We start from the raw sequence: 14,810 nt of genomic DNA on the forward strand, positions 1-14,810 counted from the left end.
CAACTCACACACCACTTACCATTTATATTTTCTAAAAATAAATAATTATTCAATTTTAAAAATAATTAATAATTAAATTTTCACTAAAATAATGAAAAATGAAAGAATAAAAAAGAATTGCTTGAGCACAAGACAAAATATATTTTTCAAAGTTTTACCTAACAAAAATTACATATTATCAAATTAACACATGCATCTCTATAATTGTATATTTAAAAGTATTCTTGTTATTTTAATGTGTTCAAACATAATTTTTGTTACAATAAATAATTGCTATTACTAAATTGATGATACTTTTATTAAATAGATTTTTGTCAAACTACAAACCAAACCCTGAGTCTAACAAAATACATAAAGTAGTTTACTTAGTTAAATTAGTATTTAATGGATTAGTTAAATTTGGAAATATACTAATATCATGATATGACTAATAATAATATGACTGATAATCACTTTTATTTGGTGTATTTAATTTCATATCACTCTTGGTATTTTTTTTCTTAAATATCTCATATCTTTTTAGCTCTATAACTACTCTGGCATTTACTTTCAATAAATTAATACCCATTTACTTGAATGGCATCTAGCCATATTGTAACCATTGCTCATGATTTTAATAACCATAGAAAAACATCATTATTTTGATATACATAGCAAAACATTGTTGCTTTTAAATTCTCAATTTGGGCATTGACCATATATGATATGATCATGACAAAATAAAAATGTTAATTAGTTTTTAGTACTTTTATAAAGTAAGTATGCTAATTAGTTTGTAGCGCTATTATTTTTCCATGTGACCTAGAAGAATCAACAAATTATCAAATTGATCAACCTATCTTTATGTGACAAAGAAGAATCAACAAATGATCAATAACAAACTCATTAGGGTCCATGCTCTTACACTGATTCGGTAAAGCATCGTGTTGATAATGTATTCTGAAAAATAGGTAGAATGTAAGAGATTGAGATGAGAGAAATGAACAAGACAAGAATGAATTAGGAGAGGAAAATAGAAATACATTCTCATTCACTTCAAGCTTACTATCACTTGGTACATGCCCACTATTTATAGGCCACAAGTCCTTCAATTCTAGTTCAAGAGTTACATATAAAGAATAAATCTACATAATTGTAGGATATATAACATATTTATTATTCATGAAAATCTCCCAAGAAGCCATACATGTTGTAGGTTATCTAGCGTTAATTGGAGAATTCTATAGAACAACTCTTGGAAGGTTATGAACATTTACACTTAATATTAAAATATTTATAACACTTCTACAATTAGAGCCCTAAGAACTCGCTTTGAGAAATGGGAATTAGTATAACCAACAATAGAATTAAAAGTGTAAAATATCTCTTTATTGTGTTTGGTAAAAGGAGCATCAAGTTCAAATCTCTTTGGCAAATTAGGATTCACCAAGAACAATCATCTATAAGCGATGAGATCTGCCCTATCATCTGCCACTACAATGTTGCCATCTTTTTTATCATAGCCTCCGATGATGATAAACGTGTTGTTGAAGGCCCTTTTTATTGGAACAAGAATATGTTGGCTCTCAACTTTTTCTCTAATAGTCTTTGTTCTTGGCTCTATCATGTGGTAATACAAAATACTATATTGGTTTAGGGAATTTGCCATGTATAGGCTAAGTTCTTGATGATTGGAGTCTTCATATTCATAATAATTTGAAAAAAAAGAGATAATCTAATTCTAACTCACTTTGTTCCTATTTCACTAGTAACTACTTTAATGACCTTTAATGGAAATTAACAATGATTCTCTAATGATCTATCATATTTATGAAATTTTATGGAGTATTAAATAGTCTTTCAAGGGTGCAAGTGGAGTTTGAAATAATAAGGATTTAGAAATGATTTCAAATCATGAAGAAATTAAGATAAAATATGAGTTTGGATTCAAATAAAATTCAAATTCATAAAAATTTCAAATGCCCAAACAAGAAATTTGATTCAAATTCAAATCCAAATCTATATGTATTTAAATATAGCATTAGTTTCAAAAATTCATTAACATTTCAAGTTAGGTGCCCCCTAGTTCAAAAGTAGGCAATATATATATATATATATATATTGTGAGGTTATTTGATGTGAAGAAAATGTTACATTACATTATCCATTCAGAATATTAATATCAAATCTGATAGACTACTACTAAGTTGGATACTATTTTAGTTACTTAGCTAGTGCGTCATTCTCTCACACTTTGATTTGACAATAAATCTTGAGATAATGATGTGAGATAAGGGAGACAACATTGAAACATTTTTTAAAACAATTGAGGAGTATGAGAGGTAAGATTGCTTGCTTTTAAACTAGTTGAACTAAATTGAACTTTTAGGTTTTGCTTGGAATTAGAAAAAATAAAAATGAGAGAAAATTATGGGAGAATGTGAAAGGAAAAAGATCTTTTATACTTTTGTTTTCTCTTAATTTCTTCCCTTAAAGAGAATGAAAACTTTAAAAAAAATTTATGGTAGAGAATGATAATGTCTTTTTTCCTACTTTTCTTTTATAATTTTCTCCCAACCCTTGCCTTTATCTAATCCAAAATGGATTAATAAAAGTAGCTGAAATGACTGAAGTTGTACTTATATAAACTTGTTTTATTATTATTGGCTAAAATTATGTATATTGAAACAAGTAGAAGAATAATTTGTAAAATTAAATTATGAAGAATCTTGGCATTAACTACCCTAACATTAGTTTTAAGGTGTTTTTTTTAAGTGATCCTAACTATAAAAATTTTCAAATGAAAAGATGATATAATTTGCATACCAAAAAAAAAAAGAAAGATGATATATTTTTTAGTATAGTTTTACCCTTTAACTTGAGAAAGCATTTGCACACATAACAATGTGACTCATCATCTTCCTTTAAATAACCACAAGGTTAATATAATTGAGAAGTTTGTAATTTTTTTAACAAATAAAGCAACGAAAGATGAAAAAAATATTTAAACAACTTATTAATAGGATTAGAAGAGTGTATCTTATTCATAAAGTCAAGTGTCATTCTAAGCATCACTTGAAATAGTTATATATGGTCAATGTTAAATTATTTATGTTAAATATATTTAATAATAGTTTATTTTACTAAAATAGCTTGTGTCTTTTAGTTACACACATTTGAAGTTTTATGTTTTGATCTATTTTCTGATTGCTTGATGTGAGACTTCTTTATTTATACTATTCTCCTTACCATTTTTTTATTTTCTTTTTCTTTTTTTTTCTTCTTTTTATTTTGGCTTGAACTTTTTTTCAGTTTCAAGGACCTCAAGCTCATAATCTTTATTCTTTCTCTCTTTTCATTTTTTACCCTCTTGTTTCTCTCTCCCCCCTTTTGGTTAATGTTTCTTCTTCTTCTTCTTCTTGTTTTTTCTCTCTATGTTAAATATTTAAGTGGTCTAATTTTGCTCATAAAATTTTAGAGTTAGTGGAGGTACACGTACTAGCTTTCATAACTTTCCTTGGAATGAGTCTAAAATCATTGATGATATGGGGAATTTCATTTGTTATCAACCTTCTTAGATGTGTGTATTGTGCAACATCAATGCTAATGCTTCAAAATTGTGGAGCCACTCCCTTGTCTGTATAAGATATTGGAGTTTCACCACTTGGCTGAAAATCTATTCAAAACATTGTAAGTTGGGGATACATTATTCAACATATGTATGCACAATAGAGTGGGTCCAAATGTTGAATAATATATTTGCAACTTATGTTGAATAATGTATTCCCAAATTATAATGGTTTGAATAGAATTTTAGCCAAATGGTGAAACTCTAATATCTTGTATAAACAAAGGAGTAGCTTCACAATTTTGAAGTAATAGCATTGATATTGCACAATACACACATCCAAGAAGGTTGACAACAAGTGACAGTTCTCATATCATCAATGACTTCAGACTCATTACAAGGAATGTTATAGAAGCTAGCACGTGTATCTCCACTAACCCTAAAATGTTGTGAGCAAAATTAGATCACTTAAATATTTAACATAGAGAGAAAAAACAATAAAAAGAAGAAGAAGAAAAATAGCAAAAAAGAGGGAGAGAGAGAAGAGATTAAAAAAGAAAAGAGAGAAAGAATGAAGAAAATGAACCTAAGGTCTGAGAATGAAAAAAGTACAAGCCAAGATAAAAAAGAAAAAGAAAATAAAAAAGTGGTAAGGAGAATATTATAGATAAAGAAGTCTCACATTAAGCAATTAGAAAACATATCAAGATATAAGGCTTGAAATGTGCCTAGCAAAAAGACTTAAGCTATTTTGGCTAAATAGACTATTATTAAATATACTTAACATTGATCATATATAATCAGTCCAAATAATGCCTAGAATGATAACTGACTTTATAAATAAGCTACACTCTCCTAATTCTATATTTATAAGGTGATTGAGATAATTTTTTTTAATGTTATGTTGCTTTATTTGTTAAAAAAGTTGCAACTTTTCAATTATATTATCCTTTTAACTAATTAAAGGAAGATAATGAATTATATTGTTATTTGTGCAAATACTTTTTTAAGTTAAAGGGTAAAACTGTACTAAAAAGTATATCATCTTTTCATTTGAAACATTTTATAATTAGGATCATTCTTTTAAAACACCTTATAAATTATATTAGAGTAGTTAATGCCAAGATCCTTCACAATTTGATTTACAAATCATTCTGCTACTTGTTTTAATATACATTGATTCAACCAATAATAATAAAACATGTTTATATAAGTACAACTTCATTCCTTCCAGCTGCTGTCATTAACCCATTTTGGAATAGATAGAGAAAAGGGATGAGAGAAAATTATAAAGGAAAAGTAGGGAAAAAAATCCATTATCCTTCTCTAAAATAAAATGTTTTTTTAGCTTTCTTTCTCTCTAAGGGGATAAATTCGGTGAAAACAAAAGTGTAAAACATCTTTTTCCTTTCACATTCTCCTAAATTTTCTCTCATATTTATTTTTTCTCATTCCAAAGAAAGCTTAAAAGTTCAATTCAATCCATCTTGTTCAAAAGTAGGCACTCTTACTCCTTATACTCCTTAATTGTTTTGAAAAATGATTCAATGTTGTCTCCTTTATCTCACATCATTATCCCAATATTTAATGTTGAATCTAAGTGTGAGATAATAGCACTAGCTAGGTAATTAAAATAGCATCCCACTTAGCATTAGTATGTCAGATTTAATATTAACATTCTTTGTACATAATGTAACATAACATTTTTTTTTCATTTCAAATAACTTGGTAATATATATTGCTTACTTTTGAACTAGGGAGAACTAAAATTGAAATGTTACTGAATTTTTAGGACTAACTCTATATTTGAATACATAGAAATTTGGATTTAGATTTGAATTTGAATCAAATCCCTTATTTGGGCATTTAAAATTTCATGGATTTGGATTTTATTTAAATTCAGATTCAAATTTTATCTCAATTCCTTCATGATTTGAAATCATTTCTATATCTTTGTTATTTTAAACATGCACATGCACCCTCGAAACACTATCTAATAGTAATTAATTATCTTTACTATTTAAACCACCCAAACAAACACTTCTAAATAGATGGATACACTGGGGCCACAATTACCTTCTTGGCCAAGTAATGAAAGATAAGTCAATGATTGAATAGATAAATATAATGGATCAGTAGAAAATCATTGTTGATTTCTATTGAAGATCATTAAAACAATTACTAGTGAAGTAGGAGTAGAGGCAGTTGGAATTAGATTATCTCCTTTTTCAAATTATTGCATATGTAAAGACTCCAATTCTTAAGAACTTGGCCTATACATGGCAAATTTCCTAGACCAATATGGTATTTTGTATTGCCATATGGTAGAGCCAAGAATGAAGACTATTAAAAAAAAAGTTGAGAGTCAACATAGTCTTGTGCGAATGAGAAGGGCCTTCAACGACACATTTATCATCACCGGAGGCTATGATAAAAAAGATGGCAATATTGTAATGGCAGATGATAAGGAAAATCTCATCACTTATGAATGGTTGTTCTTGGCGAATCTTGATTTGCCAAAGAGACTTGAACTTGATGCTCCAATTAACAAATATAATAAAAAAAATATTTTTACACTTCTAATCTTATTTTTGGTTATACTAATTGCCCATTTCTTGAAGTGAGTTCTTAAGGCTTTAATTGTGGAAGTGTTATAAATATTGTAATATTAAGTGTGGATATCCATATTTTTCAAGAGTTGTTCTTTAAATTTCCCTAATTGAAGCTACATATCCGACAACATGCTTCCATGATTAATAAATATGTTATATATTCTACAATTATGCATTCATAATTTTTTAATGGAGCAATGTTACCCCAGATGTTTTAAATAGGTGTAATAATGTTGCCAAAAAGTAGCATTTGACCAATGTTGACCATTATTTTGAATGTTAAAGGATGATTTTGCTCTGAAAGTTTTCCTGAAGGAGTAATTGGTATCCTAATGTTGTCAAAATCAAATATGGCAATATCCTTGACCTATTGCATGTACCACTACATAATAAAGCCTTAATTGAGTTAGGCCAGTATTGGGACGCATCATTAAGGTGTTAAATCTTCTCTAATTTTCAAATGACTCTAACTATTGAAGAGTATAGGTAGATTCTTAGGATGCTTGTTAAGAAGAATGGTAAAGTCTATCTGTGAACATTGTATTTTATCTGAGTTTTCAAATATCAATTGAAAATAAATAAAAAATATAATAAAATTTAATATCAAAAATAAAAAAATAGGGTCTTCTAAAAAACAATTAAAAAATAAAATAATATCTTAATAATTTTAAAAGAAACTTTTTCCTTTTTTATTGACTCCCAAATCCCTTCAATTTCGTTTCTATCAAATTAAATACCTTTAATGTAAATTTAAAAATTTGAAATAATGGAGAAAAAAAGTTAAATGAGAATTTGATTTAATATAATTGATTCTATCATTAAGAGAAAAAAAAACCCTTGTTGAGTTTATAAAAGTGAGAGCAAGAAAAGGAGAGAGGGGCAAGCCACAAGGTGAAAAAAAAAAATGGAGGGGGGAAAGGCATAGGATGCCAAGTTTTGAGAGGGTATAATATATGAAATAAAAGGAGCTATCAGTAAAGCCATAAATGTATACAGATTACTTTTATTCCTTCTATTTTATTTTTAGTTTTTTCCCTGTTATGATAAAAGGGGGCATGTTGATAGAAGAAAAATGAAAAGTGATATTGTATCACAATTGTTTACCTTGCTCTGCACGAAATTTTCCTTTCGGCATGCAATCCAAATTTGTTCGACAAATTGCTTAGTGATATTTTTTTGTAATTGAATCTCTGTGTTAACTCTCTTCCATTTTTCCCTTTTTGTTTTTGTTTTCTCTTCTAGTGATTCAATTTAATAACAAACTAATGATTTTTATCACTCATCCCGCTTGTTTCTTTCCATTTCATTCTATGTTTTGTTAATATGCTTTCTTCTTTTTTCAATTTCTTCTAGGCATTTTTTTATTTATTCATGGTTGATAGTAGCATTCCTATATTCAGTTGGCTACCATTGATTTTCCTTAATTTCCTTTATTTTATACAACAAAATGTTGTTTGATCTCCATAAATGATACAAAATCACCATGGATATTTGATGCATTGATGGGCATATTGTGAGTAATACTAGATCATCATAATTATAGAAAAAAATATTTCTGGGCATTACTTTTAAAAGTAATAAGATTTATCAGTATATTTTAAGCCATGTTATGAGTGATACTGTGTTACCTTAGATTCTTAAAAATATCAATTGGGATATTGTAAATGATATTAAGTCCTCGCAAGTATTAAATTTCTTTTTAACATTTCTTAATCAAATTATTCTCTAGAAAATTCTCTTTAAAAATCCCTTTTATTATTTTCTATGAGTAATACTAAATCACCGTAAGTTTCAATAATGGTTAAATTTTTGTATAATGATAATAATAAAGGTTAACCCAAAACTAGATTCTTTTTTCTAAAAAAAATTAAGGAATTAAAGATTTGAATAATAATATCCTGAATTATGTGGAGTTTGATCTCTATCACAAGTACATAGGCCTTATGCTTTTATTTTAGGTCAAGTCCTTCCATGTGAATAAATAATTTATTTCTATTAATTTTTATTAATTTCTTTTTTATCTTTATTTTGTATTTGGATGTAAAGGGTAATTAAAGATATTGTGAAAAGGCCAATTAAATGTGTACAATCAACTTAGGATAATAATTCTTATGAATGGGTGTCATGAGGTGCCTAATACTTTTTTTCATGCACAGCCAACTCTTGAACCTTTCTTCATAGACCATCTTTTTTCATTGTATAGTTTTTCAATATTCTCTAAAAATTTTTGTTAGCAACTCCCATTTTCCTATGCTTATCGACCTTCCCTCTTTAAGAAAGTCATGATTCGGGAACAATAGCATGGCGACTCCATTAGGGAGTTTTTAAGAGTTAGGGCTATTCAAGTTGATTGTTTAAATTTTTGCTTTTTATTATCTATTTATTTAGAGTAGACAACATGTTGTTTTACCTATTCACTTGTTTTTCTTTTATTTTGTTTTTTTAAGAATATGTCCTAAGAAAGATAACATACAACCTTAGGGTAGATGACTTCTATTTGCTTATATTTGTGCTCTTATCTACAAACTTAGGTTAATAAGTATGTATACTTTCTTTACACAATGAGCACTTATACATTCAACCTCACACACATATTGGGCCTTATTATGAGTACTTCACACAAGTTGACACTATTTACTAAATTTAATCCTAAAGGAGTTTTTAAGCTCTCAAAGGATCATATTTGGTAATTGCAAAATCCACCTTAGGTGGTGAATTAGACTAATTAAAAATTAAAAAAATTTAAGTAAATATAAAGATAAGTAATGAATGATATCACCTAATAAAGTTGAGTGAAGGTAAGAGAATCTTTGCACAGAGAGTTTATCTTGGTTTAGCTTTATCCACTTGAGCCTATGTCTAGTCTCCAAGACACTCTTGAGATTTTTCACTAAATCTATTAAGACTAAACTGGGCTCTTGGTCACCTTAGTACAATACAAACTTTAAAAGAAATATTAGGATTTGTAAAAAAAAACAGAGAGAGTTAATCATTAGCTTGGGAGATCACTCTAAGACTCAACCTAAACATACATTTGTGACTCATTAAAGTTGTTTTACAAAGTCATATCTTCATTAGATAATGCATACATAGGCTATTTTTAAATGAAATTGACTTTATTTAAGTTTGTCCATGCCATATTCATGCACTTCCACCTCTCCCTTTTGCTAACTTGTCCATTTTACCAATAATCTTTATAGGTATTTGATCATTTCATATCTCTCTTAAAGTTCTATCCCCTATTTCTTAGTAATGACACTTCATTTAGGGGAAGTTTTCCATTTCAAGATTTTGAGTGGCATTTTCTTGTTACCCACGCACATTCCTCTTGGGGAGAAAGAATTGTGTACTACCTCAAGTTCTTACACCTTTTTTTTTACAATTTATTTTTTTTCCTTCATAAACAACACCTAATTTAGGTGTGGGAAAGAACTTTTGCATTTTCCTTTGATTTTTATTCTTTTTTGAAAAAAAATTAAAAATTTGTTTCACTCATGCTACTTGTGAAGAGTTGATACTATGTTGTTCATATGCATAAACTTGAGAATGACTTGATCCCTCCTTATAAAGACTAGTTAAATGGTGAATTGCTTAACTTGGATGCAATGTGACAATGATCTTGTAAACCATATGAGAATTTAAGCCTATGATATAGTTTTCTTTTCAAGTAGGTACCATCTATCCCTTGCCGAACCTAGAACTTGGCATGTATCTTACTTGAAATCTATTTAAAGTTCATTTACTCAATATAGAGGTTATCAAGGCATTCATTTTTCACTTTTAACAACATATGTTCAAAAGCCATCCTTGCATGATATTTTATCCCTTGTGCAGCATTTTGAGCCTATGTAGTATTTCTTTCTTACCCTTGAGCCTATTAAAAATTTACATACCTCTTTTACCTTCTTATATAGGGTACTTTTGATTTCTGAGAGAAACCAATTTTTGTTAGGGCAAGTTGATGTACACTCCTACAATTGTTGAAGCTTTTAAGTTGAGTTTATTCTTTTTGAATGGCTTAAGATTTAAAAAGTGAAAAAAAAAAAGAAGTGATCAAAAGAAAAGAAGTAAAAAAAAATAAGCTGAAAAAAAAGCAAGAAAGCAAAAGAAATATGGACAAAAATTTCAAGAAAAAGATAAAAAGGGCTTTCTCTAATTCTTCATTTTTACATGTTACTTGATTTTAATCAAGGCCATCTAGGGTGTATTTGCTTGACTCCATAATTTCTTCTTATTGCTCTTAGTTATCTTGAGTATTCACTTTGACTTTTAAATATTCTTCTTCTTTTCATTACCATTTGTTTGTACCCTAAGCCCACATTACAACCAAATAAAAGTCTTTGTGATCTATGTTGGCATTTAACTTTTTGAGTGTTGGAGACCTTAGATTATTGCCGAGCTTATAGAAAAGAAATTGGATAACTTTAAGTAAACATTATCCCCCAAACACTAAATGATAAAAGTAAACACTATATTCGGGGGGCATTGTACTCTTGTTAAAATTTTTACCATGGCATTAGTCAACATTAAGGTGGAAGATATGACTTGGATAGTAGTGCATAATGGATATATTTGTTTATCCTCTATATTAGTAATATGGGTCTTGTCTTCTTTGATTATCTTCTTAGGGATTTATGATTTTTTTCCTTTATTTTTTTTATTCTTTACTTGGAGGATAAAGGATTCATGTGACACATCATCATTTTGCACTTATATATTAGAGTCATTTTTTGAGATTTGGCATGATACATCATTATTTTACACTTATATTATAGTCATTTTTGAGATTTATTAGCCAAATTCCTTGTTAGGTTTCTCTTGATTTATACAAGTGCATTCATGGTGTTTGAATTTAGAGAAAGCCTCAATTTTGATCCTTTGCTACTTTTAACATAAGATGAGGACCTTTATCAATTCTATCACTTCACATCACACCATTCACTCTATCTACCATTCAAGAAAAGCATCATTGTAAGCTATGTGCCAAATAATACAAGACCATTGACATTGCTAAATGAAGTCACAACAAGTTTGTTTTAGCTATGCAAGCATTAGAGATGAAGATACAAAAAAGAGACTGTCATGTTAGGTAGATCATATTAGGGAAAGTAAAAATGTCTTAAAGTAGGCCATGAAATGAAAAAATTTTTGAATATTCAAAACATACTTACTCCTCAAAGGCTCTTTCTCATATCTGGATTGTGGTAACAAGCCAAGCAATAAAATTTTTCCAATTGTAAGTTGAGAAATTTCATAAACTACTCTCATACATCAAGTTCTACTTGATATAGAAATACATCTCATTCCTAATGCATTATACATCAAGCATTTTTCGAGTACATACCTTGTATATTCAACAACTTCCTATTAAAAGGGAGATCTTGCATTTGTGGCTAAACCTTGTTCCATGCAAAAGCTAAGCTACTAGCCTAAGGGAAAATTAAAACCTAGTTTTCCAACAAATAAAAAGAAAGAGGCTTCATATATAATTATGTCATTCATTAGAGTAAAAAAGCATATGCTAGACTAAGACAAACATAAAGTTCAAGCTTCTAAACCAAAGGTTTGTATTGGCTATATCATATCCAATGTGATCATTGTATATTAATAAACTATTGGGGCTTATTTTAGCTAGTTGTTAATGCTTTTTGAAAGCTTAGTAATGGCAGACACTCTTAAAGCCTAATAATGGCTAAAATCCCTTTCAAGACCTGCCCAGCAACGGTTGCAATCCTTTCAAATTAAAGCCATATAATGATAGGCACCTTGAAGCTTAGTAATGGCTAGCACCCTTTTTAAATCCCTCTAATAACAAGCATTCCTAGAGCCTAGTAATGACTAGCAACCCGTTTAAAGCCCTATAACGATAGGTAAATTGAAGCCTAGTAATGGTTGGTAGCTCTATCAAAATCTTGCAATGATTGGTACTCCTAAAGTTCAATAATGGTTGGCACCCTTTTTAAAGGCTAGTAACAGTTGTTACCCTTTTTGAAAACCCAATAATTCCTGTAAAGGTAGGCACATCCAAAGCCCAATAACAACTGTCACCTATTTTAAAAGCCCTATAACGAAAAGCACCTCTGAAGTTTAGTAACAATTGGCAACCCTTCCAATGCCCTATAACGTCAGGCATCCTTAAGTTCAGTAATAAATGGCACCCCTTTCAAAGCCTTGTAACAGTAAGTACCTTGAAGCTTTATTGTGGTTGGCACCACTTTGAAAGCCTTATAGCAATAAGCCCCCAAAGCTTAATAACAACTGGCATCCTTTTAAGGCCTTGTAATGACAAACACCCTAAGACCTAGTAAGACTAACATATCCTTAAAAGCCTAGTAATGGCAACATTCATTCTTTTTATAGTTCAACAACAATTGGCACCATTATTCTTAAAGCCTAGTAATGGTTGGCATCATTTTTTTAATCCTAGTATTTACTAGCACTATTCTTTTAAATGCCTTATACCTTTAGGAACATCACCTTCGTTGAGGCCCTATATTTGATCTCTCTCTCATTCTATGTTTTATTAATATGCTTTCTTCATTTTTTTTCAAGTTCTTCTTGCATTTTTTCTTTATTCATGGTTGATAGTGTCATTCCTATATTTAGTTGGCTACCATTGATTTTCCTTAATTTTCTTTATTTTATACAATAAAATGTTGTTTAGTTTCCATAACTGATATAAAATCATTGTGGATATTTAATGCCTTTATGAGCATACTACGAGTGATATTAAATCACTAGAATTATAAAAAAGATATCTTTGTGCATTACTTTTAAAAGTAACAAGATTTATTAGTATAGTTTAAGCCATGCCATAAGTGATACTAAGTCACTGTGAATTTCTAAAAACATCAATTGGGATACCATAAATATATTAAGTCATTGCAAGTATTAAATTTCTTATTAAAACTTGCAATCAAATTTTTCTTTGGAAAATTCTCTCTAAAAATCCCTTTTATTCTTTTAGATGAGTGATATTAAATCATCGTGTACATTTAGATGTTAACCAATGTACTACGAGTGATACTAAATCACCACAAGTTTTGATTTTGATTAAATTTTTGTATATTGATAATAATAAAGGTTAACCCAAAACTAGATTCCTTTCCTTACAAAAAAATTAAGGAATGAAAGATCTAAATAATAATATTTTAAACAATGTGGACTCTAATCCCTATTAAAAGGTACGTAAGCCTTAGGCCTTTATCTTAAGTTAAGTCCTCCATGTGAATAAATAATTTGTTTTCATTAATTTTTATTTTTTATCTTTATTTTGCATGTGGATGTAAAGGGTAATTAAAGATATTGTTAAAAGGCCAATTAATTATATACATCAACTTAGCATAATCGCTTTTATAAACGAGTATCGTGGGGTACCTAACACTTTCCTCATGCACAAGCAACTCTCAAACCTTTCTTCATAGACCATCTTTTTTCATTATATGGTTTTCCAAGATTTTTCTAAAAACTTTAATGGTGACTCCTATTTTCCTACGTTTATCAACCTTCCCTCTTCAAGAAAGTTATGATTTCAGTGCAACACTATCATACTTAGGATACTTATTACCCAATCAAAAGATAATGGAAAAACTTTTGGTAGTTCACATAAAGGACGCATGGATTGTTTCTAGGGTTGATGTCTAAGCTCATTTAAAAATGAATTGAGAAAAAGACAGGATTAGACTATCTCTTTTACAGTCCTTTGCCTTGGTAATCTATGAAATAGTTATGTTTCCTTCATCAATAGGAATAATCGACCTTAGGGTAATCAATGTCTTTTAGATACTTAAACATAACCAAATCAATCAGATACCCATAATATTGTGGAAACCTATATGTCATTATCTCAATATCACATGAAATGAAGCTACAATTTTCTTATATTGCTTGATGTTTGGATGCTAAGTTATATGAAAACTCCTTTTTATGGAAGATAGAATGAGAGGGTATACCAATTGTAACCCTTCAGAAAGTCTTTTTTTAAAGTGCAAGCCATGTATTTCCTTTAAGACAAGAATGATACTAAGGCATTATGTTAGAAGGTAAAATAAACATGGCAAAAGATAATAAATTATACACTTGCTGCTAGAAGGCCTTAGGCCAGGATGGGATTCATGGTCCTTCTTGTCTAATGGTCAACTATAGATCTCCTTATGGAATAATAAATTCTTGAAGGAGACAAGAGGATGCTTGGGACTAGAAACCCTTATGCCAAAACAGTATTAGATAATTAGCATGTCAAGGAAAATAGGAAATAATTGAAAATATATGTCCTATTAAAAGGTGATACAACAATTGATCCACCTAAACAAATTAGTTACCGTTGAAAAAAAAGAGATTTAGGCCATGAAAAAAGAAAAAGAGAATCTTATTAAAATGAAAGCTCGGCATTGATTGTGCAGGAATTATAATCCTTTACATACAAAAATCAATATGCAATTTATCAAAACTTTTGCAATTTATGTGGTTGCATTCCCTTGGTCTTGACCGTGTAAGGGTACTAATCTTTCATGGATTAAATTTTAATCCTTATAATACAATAAGTGCTTAGATGAGATGAGAATTTCTTTACAATTTTCCCATAAAAAAATTTAATCTAAGAAAAAAAACTAATTTATCATCACCAACTCCTCAACATCTTGCATTGGCCA

The 14,810-nt window shown here is 29.0% G+C and overlaps 1 pseudogene; it reads left to right on the forward strand.

The window, feature by feature from the left end:
• The first annotated feature begins 5,094 nt into the window (after positions 1–5,094).
• Positions 5,095–6,179, forward strand: LOC129304753 (12-oxophytodienoate reductase 1-like; annotated as a pseudogene).
• Positions 6,180–14,810: the final 8,631 nt, after the last annotated feature.

Source organism: Prosopis cineraria, unplaced genomic scaffold (genome assembly GCF_029017545.1).
Source record: "Prosopis cineraria cultivar Desert tree isolate PC_DT_omini unplaced genomic scaffold, ASM2901754v1 PC3, whole genome shotgun sequence".
Lineage (NCBI taxonomy): Eukaryota > Viridiplantae > Streptophyta > Magnoliopsida > Fabales > Fabaceae > Prosopis > Prosopis cineraria.